At 42.0% G+C, this 16,913-nt stretch overlaps 1 long non-coding RNA gene across 1 annotated transcript; it reads right to left on the reverse strand.

Moving 5' to 3' along the window:
* Positions 1 to 1,943: 1,943 nt before the first annotated feature.
* On the reverse strand, positions 1,944 to 15,683 carry LOC309792840. The gene is made up of 3 exons (XR_014291811.1): positions 15,382 to 15,683; positions 5,901 to 7,026; positions 1,944 to 2,633 (listed from the first exon to the last, which is right to left on the reverse strand). It is a non-coding gene; the product is annotated as an uncharacterized lncRNA (long non-coding RNA).
* Between the last annotated feature and the right edge of the window lie 1,230 nt (positions 15,684 to 16,913).

The raw sequence follows: 16,913 nt of genomic DNA on the forward strand, positions 1-16,913 counted from the left end.
CAAAAAAAAAGAAGTTGAATGGGCACGTCAGCCTCTTGATGTTATCACTAAGTGGGATATGCAATTCTTTGAAGAATTAAAAGCAGCCACCCTTGCTTTACTAATCTCATCGATACAGAAACAGAACTGTGGCTCTAGGAGGAATTCAAAGCCCACCAACCCATCTCACCGATATCAAAGCCTCTACTTCCTTCTCATGTCAGGTCATTAGAAAAAGAACTGTCCTACACTCAAGAAAGAAGAAAAACTTAAATAGTAATTGCCCTACACCTCTGATAATAAGAAATATGCCCCCAGAATTCCTTCTTTAAAATGCTTACATCTCTCCTCAGGCTCTTCTACCAGCAAGAGGTGTGTTCTCCAGGTCCTGCGAACCATGTCTTTATTATTTCTTTTTTTAAATTTAATTTTATTATTTTTTATACAGCAGGTTCTTATTAGTCATCAAATTTATACATATCAGTGTATACATGTCAATCCCAATCGCCCAATTCATCACACCACCACCACCCCCTGCCGCTTTCCCCTCTTGGTGTCCATACGTTTGTTCTCTACATCTGTGTCTCAATTTCTGCCCTGCAAACCGGTTCATCTGTACCATTTTTCTAGGTTCCACATATATGTGTTAATATACGATATTTGTTTTTCTCTTTCTGACTTAACTTCACTCTGTATGACAGTCTCTAGATCCATCCACGTCTCAACAAATGACCCAATTTCATTCCTTTTTATGGCCGAGTAATATTACATTGTATATATGTACCATATCTTCTTTATCCATTCATCTGACGATGGGCATTTAGGGTGCTTCCATGACCTGGCTATTGTAAATAGTGCTGCAATGAACACTGGGGTGCACGTGTCTTTTTGAATAATGGTTTTCTCTGGGTATATGCCCAGTAGTGGGGTTGCTGGATCAAAAGGTAATTCTATTTTTAGTTTTTTAAGGAACCTCCACACTGTTCTCCATAGTAGCTGTATCAATTTACATTCCCACCAACGGTGCAAGGGGGTTCCCTTTTCTCCACACTCTCTCCAGCATTTGTTGTTTGTAGATTTTCTGATGATGCCCATTCTAACGGGTGTGAGGTGATACCTCATTGTAGTTTTGATTTGCATTTCTCTAATAATTAGTGATGTTGAGCAGCTTTTCAAGTGCTTCTTGGCCATTTGTATGTCTTCTTTGGAGAAATGTCTATTTAGGTCTTCTGCCCATTTTTGGATTGGGTTGTTTGTTTTTCTAATATTGAGCTGCATGAGCTGTTTATATATTTTGGAGATTAATCCTTTGTCCGTTGATTCGTTTGCAAATATTTTCTCCTATTCTGAGGGTTGTCTTTTCGTCTTGTTTATGGTTTCCTTTGCTGTGCAAAAGCTTTGAAGTTTCGTTAGGTCCCATTTGTTTATTTTTGGTTTTATTTCCCTTACTCTAGGAGATGGATCAAAAAAGATCTTGCTGTGATTTATGTCAAAGAGTGTTCTTCCTATGTTTTCTTCTAAGAGTTTTATAGTGTCCGGTCTTACATTTAGGTCTCTAATCCATTTTGAGTTTATTTTTGTGTATGGTGTTAGGGAGTGTTCTAATTTCATTCTTCTACATGTAGCTGTCCAGTTTTCCCAGCACCACTTATTGAAGAGACTGTCTTTTCTCCATTGTATACCCTTGCTTCCCTTGTCACAGATTAGTTGACCATAGGTGCATGGGTTTATCTCTGGGCTTTCTATTTGTTCCATTCATCTATGTTTCCGTTTTTGTGCCAGTACCATATTGTCTTGATTACTGTAGCTTTGTAGTATAGCCTGAAGTCAGGGAGTCTGATTCTTCCCGCTCTGTTTTTTTCCCTCAAGACTGCTTTGGCTGTTTGGGGTCTTTTGTGTCTCCATACAAATTTTAAGATTTTTTGTTCTAGTTTCATAAAAAATACCATTGGTAATTTGATAGGGATTGCACTGAATCTGTAGATTGCTTTGGGTAGTATAGTCATTTTCACAATATTGATTCTTCCAATCCAAGAACATGGTATATCTCTCCATCTGTTGGTATCATCTTTAATTTCTTTCATCAGCGTCTTATAGTTTTCTGCATACAGGTCTTTTGTCTCCCTAGGTAGGTTTATTCCTAGGTATTTTATTCTTTTTGTTGCAATGGTAAATGGGAGTGTTTTCTTAATTTCTCTTTCAGATTCTTCATCATTAGTGTATAGGAATGCAAGAGATTTCTGTGTGTTGATTTTGTATCCTGCAACTTTGCCAAATTCATTGATGAGCTCTAGTAGTTTTCTGGTGGCATCTTTAGGATTCTCTATGTATAGTATCATGTCATCGGCAAACAGTGACAGTTTTACTTCTTTTCCAATTTATATTCCTTTTATTTCTTTTTCTTCTCTGATTGCCGTGGCTAGGACTTCCAAAACTATGTTGAATAATAGTGGTGAGAGTGGACATCCTTGTCTTGTTCCTGATCTTAGAGGAAATGCTTTCAGTTTTTCACCATTGAGAATGATGTTTGCTGTGGGTTTGTTGTATATGGCCTTTATTATGTTGAGGTAGGAGAACCATGTCTTTAAATGAGAACATCCAAGGATATAAGTCTAACTTGAGGGTGCCTTTCTTTTAATTGTGCTTCTTGCTTCCTGTCATAAAGTATGAGACATTTATTTCTTCACCTGAAGCGCAATTAACACTCTCTCTCCCCCCCAAAAAGTGCAATGCTTTCTTCCTTTGCATGCCCAACCATTGGAAAGTAACCTAGTTCACTAAAAGCACTATCTGAGACTGAAAAGGAAAAGGCTAACTGTAGACAAACTGGATATTTTATCCACTCAGATTGGCTTTAAAAAACACCAAGATGGACACATGGTATTTCCAGAAGTTCCTTTGTTACAGACTTTGGTCCACAGCCTCCATAAGGTTACATATCAGGGCAAATCCAAATCTTAAAAGTCTTCTCCACAAATATTAGTAAAAAGCTTTAGTTCTCGCTAAGCAAGTAATCTTTCTTGTTTCATCTGCCAGAAACACAATTCAGAGCCTATTATTTTATATAAACTGATGATTATATTACTCAGTTTTACTGACTCATGGCTAAAATTTTGCAAAAAAAAGATACTATATCTATTTGCATTTGTCTGTATGATTATGGATGACTTTTATCACAGCAGGGGGTGTTCCTCAACCAGGAACCTAGGAGGGTAAAGGGAAAATTATTTTTCCTCCCATACACGTTTTCGAATACTATTCAGAAAGAGGAGGAAATAAACTATCAATCCATGCAAAAAACATGGATGAATCTTACAGGTATATTGCTAAGTGAAAGAATTCAGTCTGAGGAGGCTACACACTGTATGACTCCATTTATATGACATTCTGGAACAGGTAAAACAGAGAAGGTAAACAGGTTATGGGGTGGGGGGTTGAAATATTACATATGATACTTTAGTGATGGATACCTGACACTATGCATTAGTCTTTTCTAATGGATTTTTACAACCTAGCAAGTAAATCATAATATACTTAAATTTAGCTTTTTTATGATATGGGAGTGTCACAGGTTGGAATAGAGAATATGACAAAGAATCTAACTGATTTAGAAACGTATGAAAAAAAAAACTCACAGTTGGTGGTGGGGCAAAAGGTACTGACCTAAGTAACTATGGAAAAGAACGGAATCCATGGAACAAAGGCAAAATGTAGCATACACAAATACTGGACTCTGTCAGTTCTTTCCCATGGGGGTATTAGCTAGTAGTGAAACTACTATGTCTGTAATCTGGAATGGAACAAGAAATGAATTCAATGAATGACAAAAAGCCAGGTTTCTTATCGTTGGAGTGGGAAGTTACAGATAAACAAAGGCAGAAGGTTATAACATCCATGTAATAATGGATAGATTAGATTTCCTCAGTTTTAAACACTTTTCTGCATCAAAAGGTGCTATCCAGAAAGTGAAAACACAACTCACAGAATAAAGTATTTCACATGATATATCTGACAAGAGTCTGTTCTTCAGAATATATCAAGAACTTTTACAAATCATCAACAAAAAGGCAACTCAAGTTTTAAAATGGAAAAGAACTTGAACAGACTCGTCTCCAGACAAGAAATACAAATGGTCAACAAGCACATAAAAGATGTCAAACATCAACAGTCATGGTGGAAATGCAAATGAATACCATAATGTGATCCCCCTTCACAAACACTAGAATGGTTATAATCAAGAAAACTGAAAGTAACAAATGTTAGCAACAATGTAGAGAAATCAGAACCCTCAAATATTGCTTGTGGAAATGGAAAATACTGCAGCATATGTGTACACCAGTTTGGTATTTCCTCAAAAAGATTAAAAAAATACAATTACCATAAGCTTCAACAAACCCACTCCTAGATACAGACCCTGAAGAACTGAAAACAGGTGTTCAAACAAAAACCTGTACATTAATATTCATAGCAGCACCGTTCACAATAGCCAGAAGATAGAAATGACTGAAACGTCTATCAAGGGTGAATGGATAAACAAAATGGGTAGATCCATAAACTATCCCATTATTCTGCCATATAAAGGAAAAAGTAAAATGGTGCCGCCACTATCAAAAATAATATGGCAGGTCCTCAAACACTTAAACAGTTCGTGTATGATCTGTCAGTTCCACTTCAGGGTATATACTCAAAATATCTGAAAGGAGGAAGTGGAACAGATATTTGTACAATCATACACATAGCAGCATTATTCACAATAGCCAGAAGGTGGAAGCAACCCAAGTATCCATCAATGGATGAACATATAAACAAAGTGTAGTATATACACAATGGGATGTGATTCAGCCTTTAAAATTAAGGTAATTCTCACACATGGTACCTGTGGATGAACCTTGAAGTCACCATGCTAAGTGAAATAAGTTACAGAAGGACAAGTATTGTACAATTCTACTCATATAAGGTATCCAGAGATGTCAAATTCAGTGACAAAAAGAATGTGGTTGTCAGACACAAAGAATGTGGATGCTTGGGGGAAAAGAAAAAGTTCTAGAGATGGATGGTGAGAATATTTTTACAATATGAAGGTAGTTAATGCCACAGACCTATACACTTAAGATGTTTACATGGTAAATGTCATGTTATGAATTTTAATCACAATGAAAAAAAATGAAGTACTGATACATGTTACAACACAAATGGACATTGAAAACATCCTTAGTTTAAAAAGCCATACGGAAAAGGCCATCCAGATCACACTCATCTTGTGAGCTTTAAATCCATCAAGGTTGCAAAAATAAGTAAGAAACTCAGTAACGGTTCTAGAAAAAGAAAACTGGATCACAATGGAAAAAGATGTTTTCAAACAGTTGGGACAGCTGGTACAAGTTGAAGTGGGCCTGTGGATTAAATTACAATGTCTTCTCATGCCCTATGTCAACAGTAGAGCCTAACAGGATGAAGAAAGACTTCCTCTTCTTTTCTAGCAAGAGCTTAGCCAATGAGAGACCATCACAACTCAGCCAAAGAAAAGCCATGACTCTTTGTTTACTATGGTCGTCTCAACTTCCCTTTCCCCCTCTATAAAATTTCCCCTCTCCATTTTGCTTGGGACTTGCACATGGCTCACCATGGTTGCAGACCCTTGAAGTGGTTGTAATTCTTTGCTGATTGTGAATAAACACATTTTTGCTGGACAAATAACTGGAAGTCTATTTGTTTTAGGTCAGCAGTGGTCATGTGCAAGCTCTGGAGTGCCACCCTGCTCCAGGGGCAGCAGGCACGAGGGTTTGCCCCCTGCCCATACTAGTGTTCGGAGCAGCCAACTCCAGATGGACTTGACTCCCAACAGGAAGGTATCATGCCTGTTCCAGGGAGAAAGCAGATGTCTAGGCAGTAACTGTTCAAGGGGGAGGGGGACAGGGTACCTGAGGTCTCCTAGGGCTGCCATTCCCTGGGGAAGAGCCAACTCTCCATCTGTTGTGGGTCTGAGGTCACAGGTCCTTAGTTGTGAGCAGTGTTGTCACTTCAGTCTGATTTCTGCACAAACTTTGCCCATTTGATTTTTAAAGAGTTCCATTCTGGTAGCTCCTTCCCAACTGTTTGTAGGCTAATTGGGCAGTAAAGGCACAAGTGAATCCAAAAGGTCCTCTGCCATTTGCTTCTAAAGTGCAGTCACAGGTATTTGTCAACAGAGCTGAAGACTGACAGAAGGCCCCCAAAGGGAGGAGGAGATCCTTGTCAGCATTTTTGTCCCCCCTCGCTCCCCAGGCACACCCAGCAAGGCAGCATTCACAGTCCTGTTGAGTAACTCTGGAAGGGTGTGAAGTGTAACGATCATGCTTAGTAAGCCCTGGAACCTCCCCTTGTTCCCGTGCGCCTTTCCCTGGGTGACCTGAGCAAGGTGGCAAATCTCTGCTGCAACCCAGCAATCACATTACAATTTGGCAGCTCTCCAAACTCTGCTTAAATTTTAAAAGCTAGCACAGCTGGGTTTAGTTTTACCTCTGTGCATGTGGGAGACAAGAGAAGTATTTATCTTTTGAAACTCAGATTTTTTAAAATTAATTTATTTAATTAATTTATTTTTTGGCTGCATTGGGTCTTCGTTGCTGCGTGCGGGCTTTCTCTAGTTGTGGTGAGTAGGGGCTACTCTTTGTTGCAACGCACGGGCTTCTCATTGCGGTGGCTTCTCTTGTTGCGGAGCACAGGCTCTAGGCATGTGGGCTTCAGTAGTTGTGTCTCACAGGCTCTAGAGCGCAGGCTCAGTAGTTGTGGTGCATGGGCTTAGTTGCTCCGTGGCATGTGGATCTTCCCGGCCCAGGGCTCGAACCCATGTCCCCTGCATTGGCAGGCGGATTCTTAACCACTGAGCCACCAGGGAAGCCCCGAAACCTCAGATGTTAATTTAAATTGTATTACCAGGGTTTTGAGCTGGCAAGTAAGACGACCAGCAGAACGACAGTGGGTCGGGAGGGTGAGGGTTTTGTTCATAGGATGTATCCATCATCTTGAAGTCCAGACATCTCACAGGACTCCTCTGCAAGACATGACCTAAACAAGACATTATTATCAGACTGAAGAGAATCGGACTCCCTGAAGCTACAGGGAGAAGACAGAATCTTTTCTCCGCTTGCTGAGATTTCTTTCAGCAGCAAGGCCAAGTGCTGGAACGCTTTAGTCTACCTAAAGTAAAAGCTCCCAAATTTATCATACAGAAGGGAAAAGGCAGGATAGAATTACCAAGAAATGAAATATATTGTGGACCCATTAATGATTTGCATTTGTATCTGCAAATATCTCTGGCCCTCCCCCCCACACACACATAGTTGAGGTTTGAGGAACTTAAGGGATGTGGGCAGGGGTGGATGAAGCTGAACACTCCCTGGGCCTCAGTCTTCCATCTGTAGCCTGAAGGGGGAGGGAGTGGCCAGGCTGCTCTCCTGGGTGCTGCTACTCCCCCACTCATGTCCACACACACACACACACCCCAGTCTGAGCTAGCTCAGGACTCTTGAGACCTTCTCCCTCCTCTCCGAGCCCCCACCGCTGCCCTGCCGCACAGTGACTATTTAGAAGGTGGACAAGGGGTGGGGAAGGAGAAACCAGATGTTGTTGTTATAAGCCCTAGTTTTGGAAGGTAGGGGGGAAAAATGCTAAGAAATTCTTCTGAAATTCAAAGCCCAGGGCCTCAGACTCACTAAAAACAACTGAGATTTAATTATTAGATTACAGAATGCTTTCCCTACCCAATAGCTTACCACCGCATCGACAGGCTCCAGTATACGAACAATGGATTACAATGGGGAGAGTGCCAGGACTCAGACTCTATGTAAGATAAGTTTCTAGAGAAACCTAAAGACAACAAGAGGCAAAAATAAGGACATCCGAGGACACTGAAGCCTCCAACACTTACGGCTACAGCAAACATTAAACACAGCCCAACTCCTAGTAGAGTAAATGAAACCTCACACTGAAGACCCATTTACCTCAGTTCCTATTACCCAACACAACATGTCCAGCTTTCAACAAAAAACTACAAGGCATGCCAAAAGGCAAGAGCACATGGTGGAGAGACCAAGCCAGCATCAGAACCAGACTAAGATAGGGTACAGATACTGGCACTTTCAGACAGAGAATTTAAAGTAACTATGATTTATACATTAAGAGCACTAGTGGAAAAATGAGACAATGTGCAAGAACAGATGGGTAATGTTAGCAGAGATGGAGCCTCTGGAAAATATCAAAAAGAAATGCTAGGAAAAAAATACAGTGACAGAAATGAAGAAATCTTTCAATGAACTCATCAGTACACTCAACTTGGCCAAGGAAAGAATCAATGTCAATAGGTCAATAGAAATCTCCAGGCTGGGCTTTCCTGGTGGTGCAGTGGTTGAGAATCTGCCTGCCAATGCAGGGGACACGGGTTCGAGCCCTGGTCTGGGAAGATCTCACATGCCACGGAGCAACTGGGCCCGTGAGCCACAATTACTGAGCCTGCGCGTCTGGAGCCTGTGCTCCACAACAAGAGAGGTCGTGATAGTGAGAGGCCCGTGCACTACGATGAAGAGTGGCCCCCACTTGCCACAACTAGAGAAAGCCCTCGCACAGAAACAAAGACCCAACACAGCCATAAATAAATAAATAAATAAATTTTTAAAGAAAAAGAAAAAAAAAGAAAAAAGAAATCTCCAGGCTGAAATGCAAACAAATAAAGAAGGAAAAAACCCAGAACATCCAAGAACTGTGGGCCAAAATTAAAGATGAAATACATATGTACTGAAAGACAAAGACAAAATCTTGAAAACAGCAAGAGAAATATGACCTGTCAGATACAAAGAAACCCCAATAAGACTAACATCTGACTTCTCATCACAAACAATGGAGGCCATAAGAGGATGACACATTCAAAGAGCAAATCGTTTTTATGGGGAAATTTCTAGCTTTGTACCTGTGCAGCACTAGAACATACCTAGTCCTTGTGTCATTAAAAGTTCAGTCTCCATCACTCTGGTCTAGAGCTGATATGGCAGCCCATGGGACAACATAGTATTATGGTTATTGGTACCACCCTTCCCCCTTACAGCTGTGACTTTGAGTTTTTTCTTATTTTCTGGCACCTAGGGATGACTCTTTGGTTCTTTAGAACTTGGCTCTGTGTGTATGTGTGTGTGTATTGCTTAGCATTTATAGGAATATTTAATTGAAAAAGAATAAAAAGATTTTTATATAAAAAAAAAGAAATACATATGTACTTGGAATACTAGAAGAAAGGGAAAACTGAGCAGAACAAATATTTGAAGTAATAATGACTGAGAACTTTCCAAAATGAATGACAAATACCAACTCTTATATACAAGAAACTCAGAGAATACCAAGCAGGATAAAACACAAACAAACTACTCCTAGGCATATATTCAACCTTTAAAAAAAAAAAAAAAAAAGACAAAGAGGAAATCTTGAAAGAAGCCAGAGAAATACAACACACCTATAGAGGAACAAGGATAAGAATCACAATGGGGCCTCCCTGGTGGCGCAGTGGTTGAGAGTCCGCCTGCCGATGCAGGGGATACGGGTTCGTGCCCCGGTCTGGGAGGATCCCATATGCCGCGGAGCGGCTGGGCCCGTGAGCCATGGCCGCTGGGCCTGCGCATCCGGAGCCTGTGCTCCGCAACGGGAGAGGCCACAACAGTGAGAGGCCCGCGTACGGAAAAAAAAAAAAAAAAAAAAAAGAATCACAATGGACCTCACATCAGAAAACCTGCAAGCAAGCAAGAAGTGGAATGAAATGTTCAAAGTGCTGAAAAGAAAAACCCTCACCAGCTTAGAATTCTACATACAGTGAAATTATCCTTCAAAGGTAATGGAGAAATACTTTCTCAGACAAACAAAAACCAATGGAATTAATTGCTAGCAGACCCATCCTTAAAAATGTTAAAAGAAGTTCTTCAGGCAGAAGAAAATTTATTTATGCAGAAACTTAAATCAATATTAAGTCATGAAGAGCATCAGTGAAGAAATTTTAGGAAGGTAAAGTAAACATATTTTCTTTCTTAAATCTCAAAGATAATTGTTTATTTAAAGCAACAATAATGACAACATATTGGGTGATTGGGTGATAACATATGTACGAGTGAAGCAAATGACAGCAATGCTACAAAGGATGGGAATACTCTGATATAAGGTTTACATTACATTACATGCATTACTTGTGAGGCAGTGTTGTTTTATTTAAAGGTGCACTTAGTTTAAAATACATATTGCAGGGCTTCCCTGGTGGCGCAGTGGTTGAGAGTCCACCTACCGATGCAGGGGACACGGGTTCGTGCCCCGGTCCAGGAAGATCCCACATGCCGCGAAGTGGCTAGGCCTGTGAGCCATGGCCACTGAGCCTGCGCGTCCGGAGCCTGTGCTCCGCAACGGGAGAGGCCACAACAGTGAGAGGCCCACGTACCGCAAACAAACAAACAAACAAACAAAATATTGCAAGCTCTAAGGCAACCAATAAAATGTTTTTAAAAGACCTATAATTAATGTACTACAAGAGATACAATGGAATAATAAAATGCTCAATTAAAACCAGAAAAAGATGGAAGAAAGGAAACAAAAATGCAAAGAATAGAAAACAGTAACAAACGTTATGTTAAAAGTAAAGAGATGGAGGGACTTCCCTGGTGGCGCAGTGGTTGGGAGACTGCCTGCCAATGCAGGGGACACGGGTTTGAGCCCTGGTCTGGGAGGATCCCACATGCCGCAGAGCAACTAAGCCCGTGTGACACAACTACTGAGCCTGCGCATCTGGAGCCTGTGCTCCGCAACAGGAGAGGCCGCGACAGTGAGAGGCCCGCGCACCGCGATGAAGAGTGGCCCCCGCTCGCCGCAACTGGAGAAAGCCCTCGCACAGAAATGAAGACCCAACACAGCCAATAAATAAATAAATTTATAAAAGTAAAGAGATGGAGAAAGATATGTCATGCTAACACTAATCAAAAGTAAGCTGACGTAGCTTTTATTAATTTCAGACAAAGCAGACTTCAGAACAGGGAGGGTACTACGGGATAAGGGGCATTAAAGAATGATAAAAGGGCCAATTCTCCAAGAACACATAACAATCTAAATCTCTATGCACCTAACAAAACAGTGTCAGTATGGGAAACTTAAATTTAAAGTATTATGTAATGTTTTACTTTATCCCAGGAATACAACATTCCTAGAGATTCTAATTGTAAGCAAGAGTGGGTGGCATGGGTAAGAGACATATGACCAAAAAGTAAGAGTGGCTCATGAAAGGATGAAGTAGTCCACAAAACTGTAGTATCGTTAAGATGACTCTTAAGTGTGAATCTGCTGATGTCTGATCAGGATTGAACTGTTACCAAATGCTTTTCCACATTTATCACATTTAAAGTGTTTCTCTCCAGTATGAAGTCTCTGATGTTGAATAAGATGAGTGCTCTGGCTAAAAGCTTTACCACATTCACTACATTCATAAGGTTTTTCTCCAGTATGAATTCGATGATGTTTAGTAAGGGATGAGTTTTCAGGGAAGCCCTTCCCACATTCACTGCATGTATAGGGTTTTTCTCCAGTGTGAATCCTTTGGTGTTGTGTAAAGGTTGAGTGGGCACTGAATGCTTTTCCACATTCATTACAGTTATAAGGCTTTTCCCCAGTATGAGTCCTCTGGTGTTGGGTAAGGTGTGCACTTCGTCTAAATGCCTTCCCACAATCATTACACTTATAGGGTTTCACTCCAGTGTGAATTCTCTGATGTTGTGTAAGAGTTGAGATATCAGTGAAGGACTTCCAACAATTAATACATTCATAGGGTTTCTCTCCACTGTGAATTCTTTGATGTTGAATAAAGGATGAGTAGTCACTGAAGCCTTTCCCACATTCATTACATTTATAAGGTTTCTCCCCAGTATGAATTCTCAGATGTTGAATGAGTGATGAATTTACAGTGAATGCTTTTCCACAAACTTCACATTTATAGGGTTTTTCTCCAGTATGAGTTCTCTGATGTTCAGTAAGAGATGAACTTTGGATAAATGCTTTTCCACAGTCATCACACTTATAAGGTTTCTCACCAGTATGAATTCTCTCATGACGGAAAAAGTTTAAACAGTCACTGAAATTTTTTCCACAGTCACTACAATTATAAGTTTTCTTTTTAGAAGCTCTTTGACTTTTAATTGGAGATAAGTTCCATCTGACACTTTCCCCAAATGGATCAAATGTATGTAGTTTCTCTTCTGAATGAGTAACATTCTGTGGGATAAGTTTAGATCTTAGATCAAAACTTCTCTCAAACTCATTAAAAGTATGCCCATTTTCCTCACAAGATATTTCTTCATGGCCAACTATTATTTGCTGAAAACCAGTGGTTTGGGCAAGAGATTTTTTTGAAATTTTGCCTATAGAGTGCTCCTTTTGCTTTTCTACCTTGGCCTCATATTCACAGGTTTCTTCAAATAAATACTCTTTGGACACATCCCCTCTGAGCCTTTCCATGATGACAGTGACAGAACTGCTCACTCAAAAGTATATTCTAATGGTCTTCTCTTTGGTATCTAGTCTGCTCTTCAAATCTGAGGGGAATAAAACATTTATAAAAACATATTTTCTGTGTTGGGATTACAGGATCTGAACTCAGGAGAAAAAAAATAACCTTACTAAAATGAGAATGCATATTTACAGTCTCGTAATCTGGGAAAATAATAAGTCAATGGAGTAGAGATAAGCAGAGGCAGAAGTGGTAGGAAAGAAGTTGGCCCAATAGGCAATGTCACAAAGAGTCTGAAAGCTGAAAACAATGTTTTAAAGATGTAAAAGTTTAACCTTCTCATTTAAAGATAAACAAGTTTAGAACTAGAGAGGTTACGTGATTATAACCTAAAGATACAGAGGTTATTAATGAGATGGTCAGAAATAGAACTTAGGCTTTGTCCACTATACTACCACAGTAATCTGGAGACTAATCAGAGCTTAAATGAGAGAATGGACAGGTACCTAGTCAAAAGACAAATAATGAAGGAGATGCATAGCAGTATTAGAAAATGTGCAACAGGGATTTCCCTGGTGGTCCAGCAGTTAAGACTCCACACTCCCAATGCAGGGCATCTGGGTTCAATCCCTTGTTGGGGAACTAGATACCACATACCTCAACTAAGAGCCCGCATGCCACAACTAAAAAAAAAAAAAATCCCACATGCTGCAATGAAGATCCCATCTGCCGCAACTAAGACCTGGCACAGCCAAATAAATAAATACTAAAAAAAAGAAAAAAGAGCATTTCCCTGGTGGTGCAGTGGTTAAGAATCCGCCTGCCAATGCAGGGGACACAGGTTCAGGCCCTGGTCTGGGAAGATCCCACATGCCAGCTAGGCCCATGCACCACAATTGCTGAGCCTGCATTCTGGAGCCCACAAGCTACAACCACTGAGCTCACATGCCACAACTACTGAAGCCCACATCCCTAGAGCCCGTGCTCTGCAACAAGAGAAGCCGCTGCAATGAGAAGCACACGCACTGCAACAAAGAGTAGCCCCCACTCACCGCAACTAGAGAAAACCTGCAAGCCCACAGGCAGCAACAAAGACCCAACGCAGCCAAGAATAAATAAATCTAAAAAAAAAAAGAAAAAAGAAAATGTGTGACAAGAAGAAATGGCAGAGCTACAGCACATGGAGAGAAGCCATTGAGGAATGTAAAAACAGCACCTGATAAAGCAATGTTCAAAGGAATAATAGGGCTTCCCTGGTGGCGCAGTGGTTGAGAGTCTGCCTGCCGATGCAGGGGACACGGGTTCGTGCCCCAATCCGGGAAGATCCCGCATGCCACAGAGCAGCTGGGCCCGTGAGCCATGGCCGCTGGGCCCGTGAGCCATGGCCGCTGAGCCTGCGCATCTGAAGCCTGCGCATCTGGAGCCTGTGCTCCGCAGCGGGAGAGGCCACAACAGTGAGAGGTCCATGTACCGCAAAAATAAATAAATAAATAAATTTTAAAAAAGGAATAATAGCATTTATCCGTACACGAATTCATACCGGTGAGAAACCTTATATGTGTGATGACTGTGGAAAAGCATTTATCCAGAGTTCATCTCTTACTGAACATCAGAGAACTCATACTGGAGAAAAACCCTATAAATGTAAAGTTTGTGGAAAAGCATTCACTGTAAATTCATCATTTGTTCAACATCTGAGTATTCATATTGGGGAGAAACCTTATAAATGTAAGGTTTCTCACTGTGGTAAAAAAAAAAAACAACAAGAAAACAAAAAACACATTTCCATGTCAAAAAAAAAAAAAAAAAAAACAACCAGAGAGAAGGTCCAAATCTGAACAGAATAGCAGAATTTAAGGCATTAAGGAGAGCTCCTTGGATAACATTTCACAGATTCCACTCCTCCTAAACATTCACCCCTAAAGTGCACAGATTTATCCCTCATCTGAATAAGTGCCTCTGGAGACCTCAACATCTCACAGGATCTCCACAATTCTTTCCTGGGCTGAGACACATTTTAGAAACTGAGAATTCTGCTCATGGGAAAAGAAAATACGCAACAAAATCAAAACTGTCATCACGTAAATATTTTAAAGCACTAGCACTATCAGTTTTTAAAAGCGTATAACCTGAGTCTCCCAAAAGTCTGTGTCGAGGGACAAAGACTTACTGTCCTCCAGTCAACACAAAAAACAAGACACAAAACTAGAGAAGGCACACACAGAGCCTTAGAGGGAGGTGTTATCAGACTGGTTGAAAATATAAGGGCAGTATGATAAGGTGATCTAAGATCACAGTCAACGTTTGGGTTGAATCACTAACTAGAGGTAACAGCATTTTCACCAATCATAAACATAAGAGATGTTCTGGTACAAAGAGAGGTAAGGCACTAGAGAACTGTTCCTTTTTCTTTTTCTCTTTAACAAATACAAACCTCTGAGAATACCAAATGAATGGTCGCTTAAACTGTGGAAGCCAATACTTTGCTTTCTTAATTAAATCAAGGTTTGCATACTCAAATAATTGTCAGCAGGTGTTAAGAACAGAAAACCTTGGGGCTTCCCTGGTGGCGCAGTGGTTGAGAGTCCGCCTGCCGATGCAGGGGACATGGGTTCGTGCCCCGGTCCGGGAAGATCCCACATGCCGCGGAGCGGCTGGGTCCGTGAGCCATGGCCGCTGAGCCTGCGCGTCCGGAGCCTGTGCTCCGCAACGGGAGGGGCCACAACAGTGAGAGGCCTGCGTATCGCAAAACAAAAACAAACAAACAAAAAGAATAGAAAATCCTGGAAAGGTGTAGATTATAGTGTATGGATAAATGCAAGTCCTTCACAAGTCCTCCAAAAAAACCAATTGTTTCAAGTCAAATTTCGGGTCTTCAAGCAAACAGTTTAGCAAAGGCTTACCGTCTAGGGGTCGCAGGCTGCAGTCCAGAGATTAAAATTTGGCCCACTGCACCAAATGTGCTGCCACAGCGAGGAAACTCTGGCTCGGTTTAGTTTCCCTTTAAGCAGTTCTCTTCTTGACTTTCCTTTCTCCTTCCACCTCCGCTCTTCCTCGGCACAGGGAATGCCCTGGGCCTCCGCGGCCTCCGGGGGACCCGGGGTCCCGCTCCCCGCCAGGCCCCAGCGCCGAGTGCCCGCTGCCCCCGGCCGGAGAGGAGGTGGAGCAGCAGGGCGCCAGTCCCCACGGACCTCACGTGAAACCAAGCGGCTCCGCCTGCGGGTCCGAAGGCGCCTGAAGACGACGAACTGCGATTCCCAGAAGGCCTCGGGCCGCGCCGCTTCCGCTTTCGTTCTCAAGGACTTACTTTTTCCCAGAAGTCCCCGAGAAATCTCTGCCTCTGGGTACCCCTCCCCCAGCGCGGAGCGGAGTGGGCGAGCGGGAGGCGTCTCAGCTAATCAGGGCCGCACGCTGGAATCTCCATGGTAACCACCGACGCTTGCTCCCTTCTGCGGTGCTCTTGATGGAGGCTGAAGCTTGCTTCCGAGGTTAGGGGCGCTGGCCGGCGCTCAGATTCTGGGGACTGGTGTGCGCAGGACAGAGGGCTCCCCGCACCCGACCGTACAGGCCCTGGGAAGGAAAGACAGTGTAAAATGTTACAGACATTAGAGGACGCTGTGGTTCTTTGGATACTGTTTCTAACAAATTGTAAAAAGATAATTTTGAGATTCGGGGGACAATGGAACGAGGAACTAGGTATTAGAAAACATTAAGGAATTATTATGAGTGAACGTCACATTTGGCATTTCTCAGCAGACACTTCAAAGCCATCCAGATGTCAGCTATGTTTGTTTTTAATCTGCCAAGAGCTCAGGCAGCCTGGAATGCAGGGTGAAAACGTGCAGCGGAGCAGACCCACCAAGTACTACAGCCCCTGAGAACAATCAAGTCTACGTCTCAGGGCCACTGCAGCAGTGACAGTGGGGAGACCCATCCTGCTGTTTATCTTTTCATTTCCTCTCTCTGGCCAAACCTGCAAAGAGCATGACAGAACCCTACTGTAACTGCAAATGTTTGTTTTCTGATTTCAAATGCGACAGCATGTTTATTATGCAAAAGCTGGAAAATGCAGAAAAGTATATATAGAAAAAAATACCAGGAGGAAGAGAAGAAGAATGTCATGACTAGGTCTTTCGGTGGCTGAGGGTGAAGAACAAGACCGTGGGCAGCAGGAAGACAGCAGGGGAGGTTGGGAGGCTATTTACCATAATCCGGGCCCTGGTGAAGTAGCTTAGACCAGCGGGAGACGGGTGGTGCTGCTGTATGACAGGAGTGGTGGATTTGGAAACATCGTAAAAGTAGAGCAGCAAGAAATCAAGGATGGATGTGGGGTTTGTGAGAAAGAGCCAGGTGGAGTGTGACACTGCAGTTTGGCCTGAGCATCTGGAAGAACGACACGGCCTGTTACTGAATGGGAAGCGCGAGGTTTCGGGGG

This window comes from Mesoplodon mirus (assembly GCF_964341445.2).
Source record: "Mesoplodon mirus genome assembly, chromosome: 18".
In the NCBI taxonomy this organism is placed as follows: Eukaryota; Metazoa; Chordata; class Mammalia; order Artiodactyla; family Ziphiidae; genus Mesoplodon; species Mesoplodon mirus.